The 8,227-nt window shown below is 40.6% G+C and overlaps 1 non-coding gene across 1 annotated transcript; it reads right to left on the minus strand.

The window, feature by feature from the left end:
• Positions 1-211: 211 nt before the first annotated feature.
• TRNAS-AGA lies at positions 212-283 on the minus strand. Its single transcript has one exon. It is a non-coding gene; the product is annotated as a tRNA-Ser (tRNA).
• Positions 284-8,227: the final 7,944 nt, after the last annotated feature.

Below are 8,227 nucleotides of genomic sequence, written 5' to 3' on the forward strand. Positions count from 1 at the left end.
TACCAGGATCCCATTTTCTCTTTTTTAAGATTTGCACATAACTAATTAGAATTTGTATTGCCAGATGAAAGGTGAAAGGTGAAAGGAAAGTCGCTCAGTCGTGTCTGACTCTTTGCGACCCCATGGACTGTAGCCTACCAGGCTCCTCCCTCCATGGGATTCTCCAGGCAAGAGTACTGGAGTGGGTTGCCATTTCTTTCTCCAGGGGATCTTCCCAACCCAGGGATTGAACCCGGGTCTCCTGCATTCTAGGCAGACGCTTTAACCTCTGAGCCACCAGGGAAGCCAGATAACTATTGCCAGATAACTCTCCAGAATGGTGAACCAAACTATTATGGTGGAGAAAAAAATTTTACTTCATTGTCTCCTATTATCTTTGTTACCTTTTCTCCCATATTAATCTTTTCAGTACATCTCCTTTAAACCTTTAAATATGGAGTTACGTGGGGACAGGTGTTTTTCCCCCTACTTGTAGAACATCTGCTAGACAGTCTATTTTTCTAATTGATTTTGGTGGCTTTCTGATGATGTATTTGAAAGTGAAAGTGTTAGTCACTCAGTCATGTCTGATTCTATGTAACCCCATGGACCCATGCAGCTCTACCAGGCTCCTCTGTCCATGGAATCCTCCAGGTAAGAATACTGGAGTGGGTTGCCATTCTGTTTTCCAGGGGATCTTCCTGACTCAGGGATTGAACCTGGGACTCCTGCACTGCAGGCAGATTCTTTGCTGACTGAGCCACCAGGGAAGCCCTGATTATGTGTTCAGTGCTACTTATACATTGGTCCATCTAAAATCTCCCCATTGTGTTCCTTTGGTGGCCACAGCCCTCCCAGCGCCACTGTATTTCTTTCTTTGGTTCTGCAATGTGTCTACACATTGTTTTCCATTTAGAATGAACCCCGCATCAGGTGGCGACACCCTGAACCCCAACACACACACACACTGTGGTCAGCTTGCCTATTTGTAGCCTTTTCAGCAGTCAAGTCAGTGACCAACCAAGTGTAGGCTGTGAGATGCTGGGCACGTAAGTCACAGACTGTAGACTGTGAGAAGGAAATCACATCAGGAAGGAGCCGGTTGGGAGGAGGCCGTTTCCAGGGTTAACCTGCCGGCTCTGCAGATGGCGAGGGGAAATCCTGCATGCTCGCAGCTCCTTCTCTGAGGAGGAGAATACTTTTTCAGTATTCTGCTCCAGATCATTTCTCTGGGAATGGGGTGGCCAGTAATTCTACAAGACAATCAGGACAAGTAAAACCACATTAGAGACCTCCGCATCCTCAGCGTAATTTGAGGGCAGCTGCAGGGCCCTCTCTGGCCTTACACCTGCAGGTCTGCAGCCCCTGATCCTTCTTGCTTCAGAGTTTCCCAAGGTGAATGCGGCACAGGCCCTGCCCTGCTAGTGTACTTTTGTAACAGCTGACAGGTATTAAGGAAGTGTATATACTAGAAAGGAAGACAGATTATAGCCAGAAATATTAACATCATCAGCAAAGTACAATAAAGCATCCATTTCTTCCTTTATGTCATTTTTTTTTAGACTAACAGTGTGAAGCCTCATAGAACTTTTGATAGCAAAAACAGCTATTGATGCTTCAATTCAAGGAGTCGATGTGATCTTCCGTGATCACTTGCTTTCCTTACTGCCCAAATCAGTGTGACCTTGGATTTTCTGCTATCACTGTCAGGAGGAAGTTTACATCTTTTAGCAGAAAATAAACAATATAGTAGTAATAGAAAAGTGAGGGAATTTCAAAGCCAAACTGCTTGAGTTAATGTCTATTTCCAGTACTCAATCACTGTGACCCTGGGGGAAATTATTCTCTCTCTCTCTCTTTTTTTTTTTTTTTGAAGGTTCATGTGAAATGCTTAGTAGAGAAATTTATTGTAGATTATGTTAGGGTCAGCTCACCTGTGAAGTCAGAACCTGGGAGACTTGGTCATGCTTAGGTTTAGGACTTACTTTCTTGGGAAGAGAATTTCTACCATTCATTAGAAGTTGTTTTTTTTTTTTTCCCTTTCAGTGTTTAAAATTTTTACTTTTACTTAATTAGACAAAACAGTTGAAACAAAATGGAAGATGACAAAACTTCTAATGTGCTCCCAGAAAGCAAATCAACTAAATAAGGTTAAAGCCCACGATCTGGGTGAGCAGCCTTTGGGACGTCCTTTGGGAGGTTTGGGCCAAGAGGACGAGACCTATTTGTGGCTGCAGATACTGAGCAGCCTGAGGATATGAGTACAGGCTGGCAGCTGTCCAGTCTGTGTGCAGGCCAACCTGGCACCCATGGAGAATGCAGGGACTGGGTCATCCAAGTCTTCTGCGTGCTGTGACCGTTACGGTAAGGATGCAAAGCTGCATAGACTTCCTGACTCCTCAAGTGTGACTTCAGTTTCATGTCACTTGCATTTGTGGGGACCTTTGATTCTGAACTGAATTACCTGGGTAAAGAAAAATGATCAGCGGAATCTGTTTTGTTGTGGTAGATTTTAGCAAGAGAGATCAGGTGAGTAATAAGGTGAGAGAGAGTTAGTCCCACTCTTGCATTTTGGTTTACCATTCCCCAATAACATGACCTTGCTTTTCAAGGTCTGAGTGACACAAGTACCTACCTCACTGTCCGTGTGGCTGTGTTATCAGGGCAGATGGCGTTTAAGTCAGCACGAACTTCTGGTCTTCAGGAGGCCCACCGCCTGGCAGGGGCTGGACAGGCACTTTAGTGCCCTGTCTGAATCCTCAAGCCACCCTGTCAGACAAGGCCCATTAATATATCCACTTTATAGTGAGAAATCTAATTCACCACAAATGAGAATAATTTGCCCAGGGTCACAATGACTGAGTGTTGGAAATGGACATTGACTCAGGCAGCTTAGCTTTGAAACCCCTTCACTTAACCACTAAACTAACTGCTAATCCTCTGCTAACAGATCCGAGCCGCCTCATGACTGTGGAACTGGAAAATCCAAGGTCATAATGACTTGACTTGTAGAGAAAGTAAGTGATCACAGAAGAACACTTGGTTCTTTAATTTACAGCATTAACACATGAGGCTCAGCCCCTAGACTTGGGTTAAAATGTGTGAAACTTAGCAAGCAGAGACTGTTCAGAAAGTCTCTGAACAACTGTGGATCTCTGCTCTCTCTCAAAATCTGGCCTGTTTCATCTGGGGTCTTTTGAACTATATATTCCCTAAACCATGGATTTCCTACTCAAGTTTCAAGCCCATTTGCAGTCATCAGAAGGGCAAGAGCCTAAAATATGAAATGAAAGCATTGGGCACAAGAACTCAATTGATAAAAGCCAATGTCAAGCTTGAGAGAAATGAAGACCAAACAGGTCTCTTAGGAAGGAAGGAGGCGGATCCCTGAAGTGTTACATATAAACTTTGTGTAAATGATATCTGAGGCAACTTGGAGGAAGGAAAAAAATACACCCACAACCCCCAAGTACCAGAGGGTCACCTTTGTATTAGTAAATATGTCCACTTTATTTTTCATGTGGCACCACTGTGGACGTGGTTTGTAACACATTATTCTTTCTCCTGAATCAGAGGATGGCTCACATTTATAAGCAGCTTCCTTATTCATCATCTGTGTGACTTTTCATCTTAAGTCTTAGAACTTTCTCCAACACAGTAGACTACCTTGAGGTTATACTGATTAGAATACTTCAGGAAGAAAGGAAGATGGAAACAATATATCAACTCTTTCTTCAGACAGAGACTAGAGGTTTAAAACAGGTAACATACACCTTAAAGGCATAAATTCAATGTCAGACAATCAATATTGGAGTATAAGGGTTTCTCCTTTCAGTATCATTCCCCAGAATTTATGTGATATTTTGCTATAATCCTGTGCTAATCCTCTGCTACTTAAGTAGCTACATTTTTTCTTTTTCCCCCAAAACTTGAAAATAAATGGATAATAGTTGTGAATAGAATTTAGAATGACTGGTACAACTGTGAATTTGGAGGAAAACAGTATCACTCAGGTTACGGTTTTTTCTTCTTTCTTGTAGATTTTCTAAGATGTGTATTGTGACTCATTGGATTGAATGCTTTACTTCATCTTGAAGGGTCTAAAGAATGGGTGCTGTTTAGCTGAGTTCATTTCCAGCCACGCCCTTAAGAAATGGATCATGACTCAAAATGCAGCAAGAAAGAGGGAACTCACAAGACGAGCATCCTTAATGGCCTTGTAGCCCATTTGTAACGTAATAACGGACTTTAATCTTTTTTTTTTTTTTCCGGCCTCATGAAAGGTTTGCAGGACCTTAGTTCTTTTTGTTCTTGTTATCTTTTCCTTTGTATTTCAGTTTGGAAGTTTCTGCTGACAGGTTTTCAAGCTCACTTCTTTCTTTGGCATGTCTAGGCTTTTGATGAGACACTGATGCCTCTTCATTTCTGTTTTAGGGTTTTGGTTCTAACGTTTCCTTTTGCATGCATCTGTTCTTGCATGCTGTTGGCTTTCTCCAGCATAGTCCAGGTGAAGGCTCCTGCCACCTCTCCTGCAGATAGGTTGATCTCAGCTGCTTCTCAGTTCACATCATCTCTCCAGTTGTCCCTGCGGCAATTTATTCTGAGGCCTCAGTTCTCTGAGGCATTCAATAAAAGTGGTTGACCTTCCATTTGTGCAGAACTTTTCTTGTTGAAAACGTGGGAGGGACAACTTCCAAGCTCTTTGCTCATCAGAGTTGAAACCAGGAGCCTGTTTTTGAAATAGCAAAGTTTATGTTGTTTTAATGTATAGTTTGACTTTGTGTGCAGGAAGTCATACAGCAAAAATTGAAATTGTCTACTGTTTGATTAAACATTCCTAGTGCTTTTTAGGACCAGAGGGAGAGGGTCATTATAGGGTTAACGTAGAATTTCATTGTACTACTTTGCCATGCACTTTGAAGTATCTTAAAAAGCACACATATGTATGTGATAAAAATTTGGTTATATTTGTAGTGAAAAATGATTTAAAGCTTCAAGTTTAAAAAATAAATTATAAAAGGAATGGATAGAGAATGACTAAATGTAGTTTGGTAATGCCAATGTAATTCTTGTAGCAAATATATAATATTGAAACTTAATAATTCTGTTCTTATTGATGAGCTCTGTACAGGGCATCCCAACCTTAGAGACCTTTCAGTTTTATAAGGTTATGAAAAATACATAATGATTTCCCTGGAAAAAGAGTGTAATGGATACAGTTTAGTGTATAGACACATAAAATTTAACGTCAGTTTAACACATTTACTAATGCGTTAGACCAGGAACAGGATGTCTGGTTTCCTTGAGTCTGGCTGCTGATAGCCCAGCCAGCTACGCAGTGCACCTTGAGGTGTGTCTACAAATGAGATTTACTCTCTTCAAGTGAAGGGCTTTCCATTTCTTTCTATTTCACATTATCCCTGTTCTACCTTAACTAGACATCTTTCTGTTGTCCAACAAACATGGCGGTGAATGAATGAAGTCAATCCAGGATGATCTGGGCATAAACTGTGCTCACAGTGGACTATCCTGAAAATGTTTTTCTGTCTTTTCCCTGCCAGTCAATTTTTTTCTGTGTTAGATATCTTACAAGTAAATTGCAAATAACACCCCTATAAATATTAATCTAGGCATGACATAAATGTGAGAATAATAACTCTGTTGACAATCAATCTAATTAATCTGAAAACCAAAAAGGAAATAAGTTAATGATAACCCCTTTCATTGTTAAACAGACTTGTATGTGATTTGATTCATGGCACTTAAGACTCTTCAGTAGCTCAAAGGAGAGAGGTATTAACATCAACAGTTGTGTAACAAGGATTAGTTTCATAGTACTGTAGCTCTTGAAAACAGCAGGATAAGAAGGAACCAGATTAGAAGCTGGTCTTAATTGTACATAGTCGCTAAATAACTTTGCTCTTAGCCAAGTCATGGACCTTTCCAGATGCTATGTGTCATGTAAAGACCCTGCCATGACTGTAACCCATGCACCGATACTAGTAATATACGATTGCTTCTTTCAAGCCTAGTATTTCAAGCCTAGAATCAATGTTATTTAACCATAAGAGCAGAAATAGGGTGTGAAAAAAGTCAGACCCCAAACACGTAATGCAGGCAGGACAAAGCTTTTTGTCTTAAGCTATGCACAATGGATTTTTAAAATTATTATGACATGATATTCAGATAAGTTTCATAACTAAGGAGGATATAACACCAGGGGGGTTGTAAGAAATCTGTTTGACTTTATAAGAAAATGTTTAAATAATTTGTTTTTACTCTGTACCAAATGCACACTCTATAAAAATGAAAACTGTTGCTCCTGATATTTGAACTGATTCTGTAAGACTTTAATTATCAAAGACATATTATATTTCATGTTCTCCCTGTGATTATGCACTGGGTACTCACCTTGTGCCGTGCTCTGCACTAACCCCATATCTGTTGCCTCACTCCATTCTGAGAGCATCACTGTGGAGCCAATGGTCTTTTACTCCATCCCACCAATTAGCTGACAAAGTCATCATACTCAGCTAGAATGCCACGCCAAGCAGTTTGATTTCAGAACAGCTCTGCATTAATACTTTTCAAGACAATTCTAACAAAAACAAGATAATTATCAATGAAATGAGTGGTGAGATTCTGTCTCCTGGAGCCTATTATACAGAGCAAAGTAAGTCAGAAAGAAAAACACCAATACAGTATATTAATGCATATATATGGAATTTAGAAAGATGGTAATGATGACCCTATATGTGAGACAGCAAAAGAAACACAGATGTAAAGAACAGACTGTTGGACTCTGTTGGAGAAGGTGAGGGTGGGATGATTTGAGAGAATAGCATTGAAAACATGTATACTATCATATGTGAAATAGATCGCCAGTCCAGGTTTGATGCATGAGGCAGGATGCTCACGGCTGGTGCACTGGGATGACCCTGAGGGATGGGCTGGGGAGGGAGGTGGGAGGGAGGGTCTGGATGGGGAACACATGTACGCCCGTGGCTGATTCATGTCAATGTATGGCAACAACCACCACAATATTGTAAAGTAATTAGCCTCCAATTTTAAAAAATAAATAATTAATTAAAAAAATAAAAAGATAAGTATTTCTTAAAAGTTTTTTTATTTTTATATGAAATGCTGCAGTTACAAATGTAAAATTTGTTTTTATGGGACAAAAGGACCTCCCTGCTACCTAGTGGCAGACAGTCAGTTTCAAAATTTATTTCCCTGTTGTTTTATGTTTTCTGAATTCCTAGAATAGGAGTTAACCTCTGTGAACAAGATCAGCAAAGCTTCTTCTCTCAAGATGCTCACATTTCAAAAGGAGACATGGAAAATGAACAAATAAAAAAATAAACATCATACTGAATATGTGTACTGTGATAAACTCCTGAATTTATTCAAGGGTGTTAATAATTTTTAATGAACATAAATGGATTATACGATCCAAACAACTGTGAAAGAAGTCCAGAAATGTTCTTTCACTTATAAGTGGTAGTTTTTTTTTTCTCATTTTCTTTATCGTTACACTTATTTACGTGAACTCAGTAATTTACACAACATTGTATCTTTTAACTTCCATTGTGATAATAAAGAAAGCCATTCAAACAAAGCAGCTCCGTTGCCTGGGTAACACTTCTCTTCCTGTATCCATCCGGTTCCAGATAAGGGACCATTTTAACCATCAGTAAAGATATGCAGATTATATCCCCCCATGAATGACAGGGATTCTATCCAACGTGAGTAATGGAATTCACTTGGAGGAAAAACGCGTCTCTACAGAGCGATGAGAACTTGGTGCTGGGTCGCAGGGTTATGTGGAGGCGGTGACAGAATCACTCCATGCCCACTGGGCGTTCATTAGGCAAGCATCCCGTGAGCACATGAGTGACGCCTGGTGTGGAAGTAAACATGCATTGCCCTCCCTGCCAACAAGTCGTGGGCTGGTAGAAGAGACACACGAGGGAGAGGAGCTAGTGCTTCACTGTAAGAAAAATGCGAAGTGTTTCATTTTCTGTCACAAGGCGCCGCAGTGGTGTGAGAGGGCTAACTCGCGTCTTGCCACATCACCTCTTCATTGGGTAGCAGAGGAATTCGGACTCTGCACAGGATGTGGGATGGGGCTGGTCAGACACTGTCTGTCCATGAGGAGGTGTGATGGCTGGAATTCAAAGCTCCCTTTACCTCCTTTGAGCAGCTGTGTTTTCAAATCAGGCTGACCAATCTGAATAGGGATTTTGGC

The sequence above is a fragment of the Oryx dammah genome, unplaced genomic scaffold (genome assembly GCF_014754425.2).
Source record: "Oryx dammah isolate SB20612 unplaced genomic scaffold, SCBI_Odam_1.1 HiC_scaffold_19, whole genome shotgun sequence".
Lineage (NCBI taxonomy): Eukaryota > Metazoa > Chordata > Mammalia > Artiodactyla > Bovidae > Oryx > Oryx dammah.